The 16,784-nt window shown below is 43.0% G+C and overlaps 1 pseudogene across 1 annotated transcript; it reads right to left on the bottom strand.

Annotated features, from left to right (window-relative positions):
- Positions 1 to 2,062: 2,062 nt before the first annotated feature.
- On the bottom strand, positions 2,063 to 9,498 carry LOC143785886 (uncharacterized; annotated as a pseudogene). Its single transcript, XR_013218135.1, has 2 exons — positions 8,974 to 9,498; positions 2,063 to 6,952 (listed from the first exon to the last, which is right to left on the bottom strand). The product of XR_013218135.1 is annotated as an uncharacterized LOC143785886 (transcript).
- Between the last annotated feature and the right edge of the window lie 7,286 nt (positions 9,499 to 16,784).

Raw genomic sequence — 16,784 nt, 5'->3', positions numbered from 1 at the left:
CTTTTTGTATCCTTCCCGTGAACAACTATGTTGAATAATCTTTGTTTTCAGATAATTTGACAGTTGTTTTGAGGAGCCCATGATGCCACTCTTCAGAGGAGATTCAAACAGGAGAACAACTTTCAAGTGGCCACTTTAAGTAGCTTTTCTCATGATTGCATACACCTGGCTATGAAGTTCAAAGCTCAATGAGGTTACAAAACCAAAAAAAGTGCTTTAGGAAGTCAGTAAAAAGTAGGTAGGAGTATTTAAAACAAGAAAATGATAAGGGTGCCCATACTTATGCACCTATCAAATTTTGTTTGAATGCAGATTGCACATTTTCTGCTAGTACAATAAACCTCATTTCAAGGCAGAAACATTACTGTGTCCAACAGTTATTAGATATATGAAACTGAAATAGCTGTTGCAAAAAAAACAACTTTTTCATATAACTGTATATATATAACAAACATTTGGACATAATGCATAGTTACCAATGAGGGAGTATACGGTGCTAGGGTTTGCGGAACGCACCGAATACATTTATTGATGGGATTGGTGCGTTCGCAACCCGGGATCCACCGTGCAGGAAAGATCCTGCTGCTAAGTGAATGGCGGCACAATATGGCGGAATGAACCAGCTGTTAGCTTCACAGAGCAGCCGAGAAAGCAAAGCTCTGTGCCCTGTTAGACTCTCACAGAGGCACAGGCTAACTACCCAGATGAGAGGAGTCAGTGGTCACGCATGCACACAACACTCCTCGCCGGAGATGCCAGCATTCTAGGGGCTTATTTCAGCCAGGTCCCTGAATACACTCATACACAATCTCCTCGCCGAGGTGCCAGCATTCTAGGGGCTGATTTCAGCCGGGTCCCTGAACACATTCAAGCACATGACCACACTGGCGCAAAGCACATAACTTAGGAATTTACTAGCGCATGGCTGTGCGGCCATGCGAGCCTTAAATAGCTGCAGCACTTACAGGACCTTCCTAAAAAGGACCAATGAGAGACTGCCACAGAGCCTGTGTACCTACAGGACCTTCCTAGAAGGACCAATAGATTTGGCTGCAGTACCTGAGCATGTCACCCTTGATCTCCACTGAGAGATCTTACCCTGGGCATGCTCAGTGTGTGCAAAGCAGGACTTAGTCCCAGAAAAACCTGCTCGCTGCAGATCAGTGCAGGGTACAATAGCAGAGCCTGGAGAGGCAGCAGTAACCCTTTGCACAGAATCAAGCTCAGTGAGACGCTGGGACCGACGTCTCTGCTGATCAGGCTCCACTGAGGCCGATGGAGAATGGGAGATCGCAGCAAACACGGATCGAGATTCCCCCTTGTGCAGCAGAGGAAACTCGACTCCTAACATACGGTGGACCCACCACACCCGACGCGCGGTTTGCAAGAAATGCTTCGTCCAGGGGTGGTTAGGTACTGGCCAGTTGAGTATATAGCCGTCAGCTAGTCCTGTTGATAGGATTTTTATATGCTTCACTACATTTGTACTTTTTTAGGTGCCCTTTGTATGCCTAAGGTTCTCTTTATTCCCTTTAAAGGGAACCTGTCACCCCATTTTTTCGGTATGAGATAAAAATACTGTTAAATAGGGCCTGAGCTGAGCATTACAATAGTGTAGTTTGTGGACCCCGATTCCCCACCTATGCTGCTGAAATACGTTACCAAAGTAGTCGTTTTCGCCTGTCAATCAGGCTGGTCTGGTCAAAAGGGCGTGTTGTCTTCCCCCAGATTTTGCGTAGTTTTCCGTTGGTGGCGTAGTGGTGTGCACATGCCCAAGGTCCCGAATCCTCTGCCAGGGGATTTAAAAGAGCGCGCTGTTCGTTATTCATTGGTGATCGGTGGGCGCGGCCATCTTCCTTTGGCCGCGCATGCGCAGAAGCGGCGCTCTGCTGGCCGCGGCTTCAGGAAAATGGCCGCCGCGATATCCATCTGCGCACGCGCGGCATCCCGCGGCCATTTTCCTGAAGCCGCGGCCAGCAGAGCGCCGCTTCTGCGCACGCGCGGCCAAAGGAAGATCGCCGCGCCCACCAATCACCAATGAATAACGAACAGCGCGCTCTTTTAAATCCCCTGGCAGAGGATTCGGGACCTTGGGCATGTGCACACCACTACGCCACCAACGGAAAACTACGCAAAATCTGGGGGAAGACAACACGCCCTTTTGACCAGACCAGCCTGATTGACAGGCGAAAACGACTACTTTGGTAACGTATTTCGGCAGCATAGGTGGGGAATCGGGGTCCACAAACTACACTATTGTAATGCTCAGTTCAGGCCCTATTTAACAGTATTTTTATCTCATACCGAAAAAACGGGGTGACAGGTTCCCTTTAATGTATATTTAGGTTTTTTCATATTATTTCTTTATCATTAAAATTTGGTTTTAAATTATCATGTCATTATCCAATAATAAGTGATTCTTTACATTGCTTCCTGTGAACTAATTGCACTTCATTTATTCAGAGCTTTTTTTTACACATTATGAGCACATTGCACTTTAGATATATACACATACGTGTATATCTTCAGTATATATGTGGTTGTTCTATCTTTGTTTTTTATGTTTAATTGCTGATTAACCCCTAATTTCATTTCCTTTTTTAGGTCGGCTTTTTCTATATATATATTTTACATTGGTTCGGTACTCGGATATTTTCCGTTATTTGACGGCTGAAATATTTTCTTATTTGGCAATTATGTCATGGTTACTATTTAGTAATCGGTTCCTTGGGTTCCATTCACCCACTTACGTTTTTATGCTTGCCCGCCTTGCTCTGACGTTGTGGGCGTACCTAATAGGTGGCGCCTCGAACGTCACACTATTGTTACGGCATCTGACGTTTTGCAGTCTTATTACAGCGGGCGCATTGAACTTGCGGACAAGAATGGATTTTCTGCGCAAGCGTGCTTTAATTACCGGGAAGTGATGTATCTTCTTCCGGTTTGTTTGACGCTGCACGCCTGTAATGAATGCTGCTTGGTCTATCGCAAAGCTGGGTGTCCAATCGTTGGTATGCCTCATAGGTGATGGGTAATTACTTATTAGTTTTTGGCTCTATCATTGGCTATTTGCTATATATATATATATACTCAACTGGCCAGTACCTAACCACCCCTGGACGAAGCATTTCTTGCGAAACGCGCATCGGGTGTGGTGGGTCCTCCGTATACTCCCTCATTGGTAACTATGCCTTATGTTCACATGATTGTTATGTATATATAGGCTGCTGACAGTGTTACACTCTGTCCTCATTGTGCTTATACAGGACTTTTGTCATTGTTGGTATTTTACTACCTGCATTTATAGCTTTACTGCCTGATATATAATCATAATCTTTTACGTATGTATTTACTAGTCCTATTTTGCTCACTGAGGGCGTTTTATGCCTTACTGATTAATGTTCAATTATTTTGTGCAAGCTTTGTGCTGCGCTACTGAGGTGGACATGGGGAGTTTTTCATTGGTCCCCCACTGTTCTTGTACTTGTGGTATTGCCGTGTACTTTTATACAATATTCTACAATAAAGATATATGCTTTTATGGTACTTCTTGCCATGTGTGAAGTTTTTTCTTTTTTTGGTTTTGCACTCTTCCATAAAGTCCAGATTTGTGCAGTGTATGACTGATTGTCCCACCTCAGCTGTAGATCTCTGCAGTTCATCCAGAGTGATCATGGGCCTCTTGGCTGCATCTCTGATCAGTCTCCTCCTTATTTGAGGTGAAAGTTTATAGGGACAGCCAGGTCTTGGTAGATTTGCAGTGGTATGATACCCCTTCCATTTCAATATGATCACTTGCACAGTGCTTTTTGGGATGTTTAAAGTTTTGGAAATCATTTTGCATCCAAATCCGGCTTTAAATTTCTCCACAACAGTATCACGGACCTGCCTGTTGTGTTCCTTGGTCTTCATGATGCTCTCTGTGCTTGAAACAGAACCCTGAGACTATCACAGAGCAGGTGCATTTATAAGGAGACTTGATTACACACAGGTGGATTATTTTATCATCATTAGGCATTTACGACAACATTGGATCATTCAGAGATCCACAATGAACTTCTGGAGTGAGTTTGCTGCACTGAAAGTAAAGGGGCCGAATAATATTGCACGCCCCACTTTTCAGTTTCTGAATTTCCACAAAAACTTAAAATAAGCAATACATTTTGTTCAAATTCACAATTATGTTCCACTTGTTGTTGATTCTTCACCAAAAATGTACATTTGGTATCTTAATGTTTGAAGCATGATATGTAGGAAATGGTTGAAAAGTTCCAGGGAGCCAAATACTTTCACAAAGGCACTGCACATTGGAGCGGATAATGGGGATACCGATCGAATGTGGACCGGAATTGTAAATTCTGGGGGTCGTGGATGAGGAGATGTGGGTCCATCATGATAGAATATTTCTTCAGGAAGCTCTATTTATGGCTAGAAAAGCGATAGTATTGAGGTGGATGGGGGGAAATCTCCTTCGATTAATCAGTGGAAGAATCTTGTGAATGACGTAATTCCTTATGAAAACATACTATACAGAAACAGAGGATGTCCCGAGAAATTTCAAAAGATTTGGGAAAGGTGGTGTGACTTGCCATTGACGCATCTGGCTCCTGGTGCTATAGTCTATTCAATCTTGCGACATGGTCCCTGATGTGTATATCTATTCTGGATTACGAATGTTATGATCTATGTAGGAATAATAACATTTGTCCATTACAACCTGATCTGGAACGAGCTTTAAAACATTTATAAAAACTTTGTTGATTAGGAAGTGCAATGCTCGGTAAAATATATTATACTGAAGGTTATGTTTTATTTGTTTGTATACTTTATTATTGAAGGTATTTTGTAATATGTCAATGTGAATGTTGATATATGGATTATTTTGACGTTATATATGTTTGTTATCTTATTTTGTAGAATCCTTCAATACAAACGGTTAAAAAAAAAAAAAAAAAAAAGAGACCGACACCATGCGTCTCTAGCTGTCTTATGTTTACCCGGCTGCAATCCGGAGGATCTAGCGTGTGGTGCACGGCGTGAGTAAAGAGACTCGGTAACGGCGTGCGGTCGCCCAGGGAAACTGGATAAAGGGAAATCTGGCCTGTTTATGGACTTCAAACTAAAGCCGTACACTATCCATTTCTAATGGACTGTGTGAAGAAGCCGTGTACTGTGTATTTCTAATGGACTGTGTGAAGTAACATATTAAAGGAACGTTTTCTTTAAACTTGCTTGGGTCACTGCGGTTTCACTGCATACGGTGCTACCGCTGCATCACAGCATTCAAAGCTGGAAAATAAAGCACAACATATAAGGAAAAAAATATTTTCAGAATTACTGGGATATGAGACATTCCATCGTTATTACTGCAAAAAGTAACATGTCAGGTTTCAAAAATTAGGTTTGGTCACTAATTGATTACAATGCCTTCTTACCCAATGTGAGTTGCCTCATGTCTAACAAGTTGTGACATTAAATAAAAAATATCCCACATTCAGGACATAAAATGGCTTCTCTACTGTGTGAATTCCCCGACGTGTACCAAGAGTTGATTTATCTGAAAAACATTTCCCACATTCTGAACATGAAACTGGCTTCTCTCCTGTGTGAATTCTCACATGATTAACAAGAGCTGATTTATTTGAAAAACATTTCCCTCATTCCGAACATGAAAATGGCTTCTCTCCTGTGTGAACTCTCTCATGTGTGACGAGATGTTGTTTTTGAGCAAAACATTTTCCACATTCTGAGCATGAAAATGGCTTCACTCCTGTGTGAACTCTCTCATGTTTGACGAGATATCGTTTTTGAGCAAAACATTTTCCACATTCTGAGCATGAAAATGGCTTCACTCCCGTGTGAACTCTCTCATGTTTGACGAGATATAGTTTTTGAGCAAAACATTTTCCACATTCTGAGCATGAAAATGGCTTCACTCCTGTGTGAACTTTCTTATGTGTAAAAAGATTTCCTTTGTCTTTAAAACATTTTCCACATTCTAAACATGAAAATGGCTTCTCTCCTGTGTGATTTCTCTCATGATTAACAAGATATGATTTTAGAGTAAAATATTTTCCACATTCTGAGCATGAAAATGGCTTCTCTCCTGTGTGAATTCTCACATGTCTAACAAGAGCTGATTTATCTGAAAAACATTTCCCACATTCTGAACATGAAAATGGCTTCTCTCCTGTGTGAACTCTCTCATGTGTGACGAGATGTGGTTTTAGAGCAAAACATTTTCCACATTCTGAGCATGAAAATGGCTTCTCTCCTGTGTGAATTCTCTCATGTTGAACAAGACTTGATTTTAGAGCAAAACATTTTCCACATTCTGAGCATGAAAATGGCTTTTCTCCTGTGTGAATTTTCTCATGTGAAACAAGAGCAAATGTATTTATAAAACATTTCCCACATTCTGAACATGAAAATGGCTTCTCTCCAGTGTGAATTCTCTCATGTGTAACAAGATATGATTTATCTGAAAAACATTTCCCACATTCTGAACATGAAAATGGCTTCTCTCTGGTGTGAATTCTCTCATGTGTAACAAGATGTGATTTCTGTGTAAAATATTTTCCACATTCTGAACATGAAAATGGCTTCTCTCCTGTGTGAATTCTCTCATGATTAACAAGATATGATTTTAGAGTAAAATATTTTCCACATTCTGAGCATGAAAATGGCTTCTCTCCTGTATGAATTCTCACATGTCTAACAAGAGCTGATTTATCTGAAAAACATTTCCCACATTCTGAACATGAAAATGGCTTCTTCCTTGTGGGAGCTTTTTTATTTTCCAAGCTTCTTCTGTGACTTTTCTTTTGTTTAACAGTCTGTGATGAATTAGGACATTGTACTTTAAAAGAATCCATGTCTGAGATGTTAGCATGTTCTTCATATAGGTTTTGTGCAATGCTTTTTTGGATTTTGGAGCTGCTGGTACGACCATCTGTCAAGAATATAACTGATGTGATTTTTGAGTCAAATAACCTTAATACTTATATTTATCTAAATATAAAAAGTAAAAATAAAAAATACATATAAATTGAAAAGTGTGTAGCAAAGTGCTATTATTAACTGACTAATGGCGTAATTTACATGATGTGATGATTTCACAAAGAATCAATTGTGCTAATGTTCATTCCCAATCATTGGCCAGAGGAAACATCAAATAATAAAACATTTGTCATTGATCGCATATTTTATATGAAAATAAAAACGATCGTTGTTGACAGCACATTATCCCCTTTGTGTAAATTGAGGATGTTCTGCAATAATAAAAAAGCCATGAAATAAGGAAACAAATCATCATTCCTTCATCTAGATGAAAGCTAAAAAGCCACAATCACCTTCTGTACCATCAATCACTGCTCATTGATGAAATTATATTCTTCTTGCAGCCGCTCGATTTTATTCTTCAGTAGACGTAGAGGGCTGTAGCAGTCACCTCTCTGTGTTAAGAGCTTCATGTACCACCTCAAGGACTTTAAGCGAGCGGCTGCAAGGAACATATTTCCATTTCTCCTGGTAGCCGCTATCCCAGTAAAACAGCCTAACATGCTTTAAATACTATTTAAATACAGGTTACCAATATATGTGAACGTAAATAGCATTTCTGTAGCTGACAGGTTCTCTTTATGACTTACACAGGCAGATATAGACCTGTAAGAAGCACGGATTCATGATGTGGGAGCAGCTTTGTTCTCTCTCCATATAGATAATAGATGAATGCTTGGCCGAACCGTCATGGCTATGGTGGATTTCAAGGATAGTGCAGTCAGCAGAGTCAGGTACAAGTAATGTCGATACTAACATCTATAATTACATGTCTGTCTGTGGTCTGGACTGTTTTAGAATAATAAAGCATAATTGGATTCCATATTGCATCCTCTAATGACTGCTGTGGTAATTATGTCTATTCTTCACTGAACACTTCACATCGACCACTGGCACCCAATCCTCCATGTGAAGAGTGCAGGACTTGCTCATATTGTGTCACTTGTGCTTAGAGAAATGCTCAGGTGTCAGTACTACTAGGTGGTGTCTGTCTCACACAATCGCTGACCGCTACATGCAGAACAGAGGAGTCGTATGGTCGTGTATTAGGATGTCATGGCCATGGAGAAATATAAAGATGGATAAGCACAGGCGATTCTCTACTTTCTCTTATAATCTACTCCTGGCTGTAACTATGAGACAATTACCTTAAAACAGTTTTTTTTTCTAATCTCCAGCTAGTTCCATATATTAAATAGGTTACTTAGGTTATATATTAATCCTGGAACCAGAACCATGATGGATATGATGTAAAACACTAAAGTAGATACTTTGCCAATGAGGTCTGTCACGTGTCTTTGATGATCTATCATCGCAGTCTATTCTTAAATCCATACTATAGATACACAACCGGTCTTATTACATATTGCACTATCACAATGTCAACCCTATGTAATCTGTATTGTAGCCGAATGGGGAAATCTGTGGCCAAAAAAAACACAAATTGTCTCATCAGAGAGGAAGAGAACTAGAACTCTAGTGACACCTATTGGAAGTAGCAATCCTAAAAGTCAATGTCGATCCTTTAACGAGCCTTGCCACATGACTTAGGATAATAGCCAAACCAGAATCTCAATTTGCAGATACTGTGTTTCAGGGTACTGAAGTCATGTGACAAGGCTCGTTAAAGGGTCGACATTGACTTTTAGGATTCCTACTTCCAATAGGTGGCACTAGAGTTCTAGTCCTCTTCCTCTCTGAAGAGACAATTAGCATATTTCCAGGTGGAGCATTGCAGCTTTAAGTCTCCTCATCTCGGCATGCTTAGCATTTCAATCTCCGCAAGGAGAAACGATACTTCTTGGATATATAAAAAAAACATATAACATAAAACTTCAATTGTCCGGTCCGGTGAATGAGGAGATATTGAGTCTTCTGTTTTATTTAGTGGCGACTCCTCACTGGGGCAGTTACCTGTAGGAACGTCCTCTTTGCACCACTCATCATCCCGCACATCACTTTCTCCTGTTTCCATTATGGCATCAGTTTTGATATTCTTCAGATATTTTCCTGGATGTCAAAGCTGTGACAGTAATAATGAAAAAGTCACAGACAGAAGGAAAACTCACATGGAATGTTCTAGACGGAGGCTTTTACTACAAGCTCATGGGGCACCTGAGCCGCCAAAAGATGCTGATATATCCGCCTCCTATATCACTGGGGCTGCCCTCAGTCAGTACGGCGGCATGTAGTGATAGAAGCAGGCATCACTGTAAGTAACTGCAACATGGCAAAGTGATTTCACGCAGGTGCTTCACAGAAGTTTATAACGTACAGCCGTGAAAATAAAAATTCACATTTTTTCTACAAAAATTATCTTTTTGCCCCCAAATTTTTACTTTGACAAGGGTAACAGGAGAAATTAGACCACAAAAGTTGTTGTGCAATTTCTCCTGAATACATCGATACCCCATATGTGGGGGTAAACCACTGTTTGGGCGCACCGTAGAGCTTGGAAGAGAAGGAGTGCCGTTTTACTTTTTCAATGTAGAATTGGCTGGAATTGAGATCGGACACCATGTCGCGTTGGGAGAGCCCCTATTGTGCCTAAACAGTAGAAAGCCCCCACAAGTGACCCCATTTTGGAAACTAGATCCCTTAAGGAACTTATTTAGATGTGTGGTGAGCACTTTAACTCCCCAAGTGCTTCATAGAAATTTATAACATAGAGCCGCGAAAATAAAAAATCCTTTTTTTTCCTCAAAAATGATTTTTTTAGCCTGTAATTTTTTATTTTCTCAAGGGTAACAGGAGACATTGGACCCCAAAATCTGTTGACCAGTTTGTCCTGAGTACGCTGATACCCCATATGTGGAAGGGGCACTGTTTAGGCACCCATCGGGGCTCGGGAGGGAAGGAGCGCCGCTTGGAATGCAGACTTTGATGGGATGGTCTGCGGGCGTCATGTTGTATTTGTAGAGCTCCTGATGTACCTAAACAGTAGAAACCCCCCACAAGTGACCCCATTTTGGATACTAGACCCCCCAAAGAGCTTATGTAAATGTGTGGTGAGCACTATGAACCCCCAACTGCTTCACAAAAGTTTATAATGTAGAGCCATGAAAATATAAAAATCATATTTTTTCCACAAAAATGATCTTTTCACTCCCAAATTTAAACTTTCACAAAGGTAACAGGAGAAATTGGACCCCAAAATGTATTGTGCAATTTATGCTGAGTAGGGTGATACCCCATATGTGGGGGTAAATCACTGTTTGGGCGCATGGCAGAGCTCGGAAGGGAAGGAGCGCCGTTTTGGAAAGCAGACTTTGATGGAATGGTCTGCGGGCATTATGTTGCATTTGCAGAGCCCCGATGTATCTAAACAGTAGAAACCCCCCACAAGTGACCCCATTTTGCAAACTAGACCCCCCCAAAGAACTTATCTAGATGTGTTGTGAGAACTTTGAATGCCCAAGTGCTTCACCGAAGTTTATAATGCAGAGTCGTGAAAGTAAAAAAAAAAAAAAATTCCACAAAAAAGATTTCTTAGCCCAAGTTTTTATTTTCACAAGGGTAACAGGAGAAATTAGACCCCAAAAGTTGTCCAATTTATCCCGAGTACGCTGATGCCCCATATGTGGGGGTAAACCACTGTTTGGGTGCACGGCAGAGCTCAGAAGGGAGGGAGCACCATTTGGCTTTTTGAATGCAATATTGGCTGTGGCGTTTACAGAACCCCTGATGAACCTAAACAGTGGAAACCCCAAATCGAAATCCAACCCTAAAACACCCCTAACCCTAGTCCCAACCCGATCCATAATCCTAATCACAACGCTAACGATAATCACAACCCTAACCCAAAACAACCATAACCCTAATCAGAACCCTAAATCCAACACACCCCTAATCCTAATCTCAACCCTAACCCTAATCCCAATACACCCCTAACCCCAACCCTACTCCCAAACCTAACCCTAATGCCAACCTTAATCCAAACCCTAATCCCAACTCTAACCTTAACTTTAGCCGCAACCCTAGTCCTAACTTTAGCCCCAACCCTAGCCTTAACTTTAGCCAACCCTAAACCTAACTTTAGCCACAACCCTAACCCTAAATTTAGCTCCAACACTAACCCTAAATTTAGCCCCAACCCTAACTTTAGCCCCAACCCTAAATTTAGCCCCAACCCTAGCCCTAACTTTAGCCCCAACCCTAAATTTAGCCCCAACCCTAAATTTAGCCCCAACCCTAACTTTAGCCCCAACTCCTCTACCTGCCGGCCGGCAGATCATGGTGGGCGCACTGCGCATACGCCTGCCATTTTCTTACCGGAGGAAGAAGCCGGCGGCCAAGGAGGAGACACAGGGACACCGGTAAGTATAACAGGGTCCCCGAATCCCCCTATTTCTCAGTCCTCTGGAATTACACATCGCAAAACGGGTTGGTAAAAACCGACCCCGATCATGTTTTTTTGGGTCTCGGCTACCCCCGGCAGCTGAGACCCCAAAGATCTTCCGGGCGGCGGGCGCACCGGGGGAGACAGGTGAGTATCGGGGGACGATCGGGGACCCCATTTCTCTGTCCTCTGATGTGCGTTCACATCGGAGGACAGAGAAATTAAATGGGAAATCGCGCTGTTTTTTTTTTTGCGACCGCCGGTAAATCGCAACCCGGGGGTCGGTAAAAAAACCCCAAATCATGTTCTCTGGGGTCTCGGCTACCTCCGGTAACCGAGACCCCAGAGAAAATCCGACTCTGGGGGGGCGCTATTCACTTTTTCCACAGCGCCGTTAATTAACGGTGCTGTGGTTTAAGTACCCTTAACTGCTGCCATTAAAAGGCGTATTGGCAGTCGTTAAGAGGTTAAGCAATGTTTTGTCTTGAGATGTTGTATTTTTGGGAGACATGCTATTTTTTGTGAGAATGAATAAGGGATCTCAGCCATAATTCTCCTTCTGCATCCACTGTCTCAGCGCAGCAGGTGCAATAACTTCACTATTCCGCTCCAGCTGTGCTGAGCAGTGACGAGCTTCAGAGTACTCGCTGTCGAGTCTGGAGCACTGGGGAGAGCAGAGTATTTTTATTTTTAATGTGGGGACCATTATACTGTATGGAGAGATATGTGGGGCCATTATAGTGCATGGAGGACTATATGGAAGTATTACACTGTATGGAGGACAATTTGGGGCCCATTATAATATATGTAGGTGTCAAGCTATGACAGATGTAAGGGAGAGGGGCCTAAAACAGTCCCTGGAACTGGGTCCCTAACTATCCCTTTCTCAGGAGTACTCTTGATGTTAGGTAGAGGCCTGGGTCTCCAACCTTACTATGATCTTGTCCAGCAAGGGCCAGCTGGAGTAGATTGCCTTGACACTACAATGGAACGGGAAACAGTGGCTATCCTGGAGGAACTTGAAAGGGAGAATACCACCCCTGCCCAAGGTACCTTTCAGCGTCCTTTCTGACCAGGTCTACCACATTCTCCTCCTTTTCTTTATGTGCACAAATCGAGATTTGTGTTGGCATATTTTCAAAATATCCCGAGTTAAAGGAGGAGGGACAATTTAACTAGGGCACATCGACAGGTGCTGAAGGAATTAAAATTGATGAAGGGCATCCTGTTGTTTCTGGCATTGGAGGGCTATGTGATCCAACATGTAAATTCATTCAATATTACCTTCATCCATTGGTGGAGACGCTGCCCTCCTACAGTATGTCAGGGACACTAGACATCCTGGGGAAATTAAGTGGCTTAACTATGGAACCAGACAAGCTCCTGGTCACAAATGATGTGGAGTCGCGCTATACGAATATTGGACATTCAAATGGCTTAAGGTCGGTTAAATTTTTTTCTTGAAACCAGCAATCTAGACCCTGATCTGTGCTCTCTTGTCCTGGAACTGCTGGAATTTGTGCTGACAATTTTTTCATCTTTAAGGACAGGTTCTTTCTCGAGCAACGTAGCACTGCGATGGGCGTGGTGTGTGCTCCATCGTACTCAAACCTCTTTCTCAGATTCTGGGAGAGGGAGGTTCTTGGTGATGGTGCTCGCGCCTCTTCCCATACGCAGTGCTGGTATCGATACATAGATGTCTGGGCTTCGTGATTTCATCCATCAGCTAAATCAGAATCACTAATATCAATTTAACGTATATAATCGCAGTAAAGAAATTGATTTTTTGGACATCAGAGTTATGATTGATGATATGGTGCAGACTGACATATTCCTTAAGAAAATGTCGGTCAATTCATTATTACATGTGTCTAGTGCATGTCTCCTCTACAATACGAGCGGTCTCAATTGGGCAGTTCCTACGGATGAGGATTTGCTCAGTGGATGGGCAATTTGAGGCCTAGGCTCGTGACCTCTCCAGCAGATTCCGGGATCGAGGTTACAGCAATAGGAGCATTAAACAGGGTTACCAATGGGCCAGGAAAGCACCGAGAGATCAACTTCTCTGTTCAACAAAGACAAGCACTAAAAAGGATCTGCCTTTGCGTTTTATTTCCACATTTAAGGATCAATGGGAATCCATTTGTAGGATTCTACAGAAAGATTAGCCAGTGTTAAAAACAGAACCCACTCTTAAATGAGTGATTCCGGTCCATCCGCTTCTAACGGCGAGGTGAGGTAGAAATTTGTGTGATATTTTGGTTAGAAGCCACAATGTGGCCAACCCCCAAATACCTTCGGAGCAGGTAAGCAAATATGGAGTTGTTATCCTTGTTGTTCTCATTCAGCTTGCTGGAATATTGTCCAAGCTATATCATTTACAACAGCTAATGGTAGTAGGGATTGCCGGATAACTAGCTATATAACATGTAGTACCACCCACATGGTGTACTATGCCATCTGCACCGGTAACCTAATTTATGTGGAGCTTAAATTGCTTGAATTTAAGATTAGGACACGGGAGCATGAGGGACACCTGTCATGTCGGACACTGTTCAGACCAGGTCGTTCGACAGACAGCGGTAATTCCACTTTTGACCACTATGTGCTCATTGGCGTCAGCTAGATTTTATCTAGCTGTTCTGGGGTTAATTTACCTCATGCTTGGATTGGAAGCTGGGCCATGCCCATTGCCTTTAAATAGTTCTCTAGTTGAGGGGGGCAGTGCAGCAACAGGGACTAGCAGTGTCTAATGTGCAAGCCGGAGTTACAGGTAAAGTTGCGGAGACGAAATTTCCTTTGCCTGAAAAATTTGCTGGGGAACGCAGTAAATTTGATTCCTTTCGTGAAGCTTGCAAACTATATTTCCGTATGCGCCCGATCTCCTCGGGTAATGAGGCTCAGCGTGTGGGCCTGGTGTTGTTATTGTTAAGCGGAGATCCCCAAGCATGGGCATTTTCGTTGCCATCCGATTCTGCTGCATTTGACTCGGTGGAGTTTTTTTTCCTCTCTTGGAAATATTTATGACGAGCCTGACAGAATGGCTCTAGCAGAATCTAAGATACGCACTATTCGCCAGGGGGAGCGTGTAGCAGAAGATTACTGTTCTGAATTTCGTCGCTGGGTGATCGATACACAATGGAATGATCCAGCATTGCGGAGTCAGTTTATTCATGGGATTTCTGGAAGGGTTAAAAAAGCCCTTCTGATGTACGAGACTCCTGCTTCTCTAGATTCCGCTATGAGCCTGGTTGTCCGCATTGATCGCCGTTTGCATCAGGGGGAGCATGAGACACCGCCTATGGGAGAGGGTTTAGGTTCACGTGAGGTTGCTGCAGATGAGCCCATGGAACCTATGCAAATTGCAGGGGTGTCACATGTGAAGCGTCGAGCCCCTGAGCTCAGGAAGCAGGGACCCTGTTTTTACTGCGGTAAAACTGGTCATTTTATTAACAGCTGTCCTCTGCTATCTAAGAAAAACGCAACGGTGGAAAACTTCTAAGCTCAGAGGGTGTGGAGGAGACCAGTCTGAGCTTATGTATATCCTCCATGGTGGTTTCTCAATGCATGCTTCCTGCTAAGGTTTTTATCGCTGGCAGTGAGCTGCCAATTACTGTCTTTGTGGATAGTGGTTCAGCCACAAATCTCATTGAGGAGTTTGCGCACACAGCAGGTTTTAGGATTGAAAAACTGCCTCATCCTATCCGAGTGGTCACCATCAATGCTGCTTCTCTCTCAGGGGGAGATTACTGAATTTGTGGCTGAGGTGAAACTCCACATTGGGGTTCTACATTCTGAGCAGGTTACATGTAAGGTGCTCAGGAATCTTCCTGCACAGGTGGTTTTGGGTTTTCCATGGTTGTCTACGCACAACCCGGTAATTGACTGGAAAACTCAGGACATAATTCAGTGGAGCGAGTTCTGTCAAGAGAATTGCCTGGCCACATGTGTGGCTGCTGTGACTTCAAGTGTCCCGGAGTCACTTCAGGATTATGCGGATGTGTTCTCTGAGAAGGGTTGTTCAGAGTTACCGCCACATCGTCCCTATGACTGTTCTATCAGGTTTAAACCAGGGGCCAAATTGCCTAAAGCAAGGATGTTTAACATCTCCAGTCCGGAGAGACAAGCGTTAAAGGATTTCATTGCTGAAAGTTTGAGCAAAGGGCACCTCAGGCCTTCATCCTCGCCTGTGGCAGCGGGGTTCTTCTTTGTTAAGAAGAAAGATGGCGGACTACGCCCGTGTCTGGATTTCAGGGAGTTGAACCAGATTACGGTTCGTGATCCATACCCTATGCCACTGATACCAGATTTGTTCAACCAGGTGGCAGGTGCTAAGTGGTTTACCAAGCTTGACCTTAGGGGGGCGTACAACCTCATAAGAGTTCGTCAAGGTGATGAGTGGAAGACGGCTTTTAATACCCCTGAGGGTCATTTTGAAAATTTGGTGATGCCTTTTGGGTTGACTATTGCACCTGCAGTGTTCCAACATTTCATTAATGATGTGTTCTCACATGTTTTGGGAAAATTTGTTATCGTGTACCTAGATGACATTCACATATATTCTCGCGACCGTGAGACTCATTTAGATCATGTCAGGCAGGTGTTACAGCTTCTCAGAGAGAATAAGCTATATGCTAAACTTGAGAAATGTGTATTTTCTGTTCAAGAGTTGCCTTTCATGGGTTATATTGTGTCTGCTTCTGGGTTTAAAATGGACGCCGTTAAGGTGCAAGCGGTGTTGCATTGGGAACGTCCTGATAACCTGAAAACACTTCAGCGGTTCCTTGGTTTTTCTAACTACTATAGGAAATTTATCAAGGATTTTTCCATCATTGCTAAACCGCTAACTGACATGACTAAAAAGGGTACCAATTTCTCCGTTTGGCCTGAGGCTGCTGTGCGCGCATTTGAATTTCTTAAGAACAGTTTTGTTTCAGCCCCCATTCTCGTGCAGCCAGACGTATCAAAACCTTTTGTGGTGGAAGTCGATGCATCTGAGGTCGGTGTGGGGGAAGTACTATCTCAAGGCTCATCTTTGAGTGGTTTGCGTCCGTGCGCCTATTTCTCCAAGAAACTGTCGTCCGCCGAACGTAACTACGATATCGGCAACAGGGAGTTGTTGGCTATTAAGTTGGCCTTTGAGGAATGGCGACACTTCTTGGAGGGATCGGTACATCAGGTAACTGTCATTACCGATCATAAGAATCTGCTGTATTTGGAGTCAGCCAAGCGTCTGTCCCCCAGGCAGGCTCGCTGGGCATTGTTTTTCACACGGTTAAACTTTGTTGTCACTTACAGACCTGGTTCTAAAAACACTAAGGCGGATGCTCTGTCCAGGTGTTTTCCGGGGGGAGAACCTCGGGAGGATCCGGTACCCATCCTCCAA

Source organism: Ranitomeya variabilis, chromosome 7, assembly GCF_051348905.1.
Source record: "Ranitomeya variabilis isolate aRanVar5 chromosome 7, aRanVar5.hap1, whole genome shotgun sequence".
Classification (NCBI taxonomy): domain Eukaryota; kingdom Metazoa; phylum Chordata; class Amphibia; order Anura; family Dendrobatidae; genus Ranitomeya; species Ranitomeya variabilis.
Note: the sequence above shows the minus strand (reverse complement) of the source record. Positions and strands in the feature narration are given on the sequence as shown.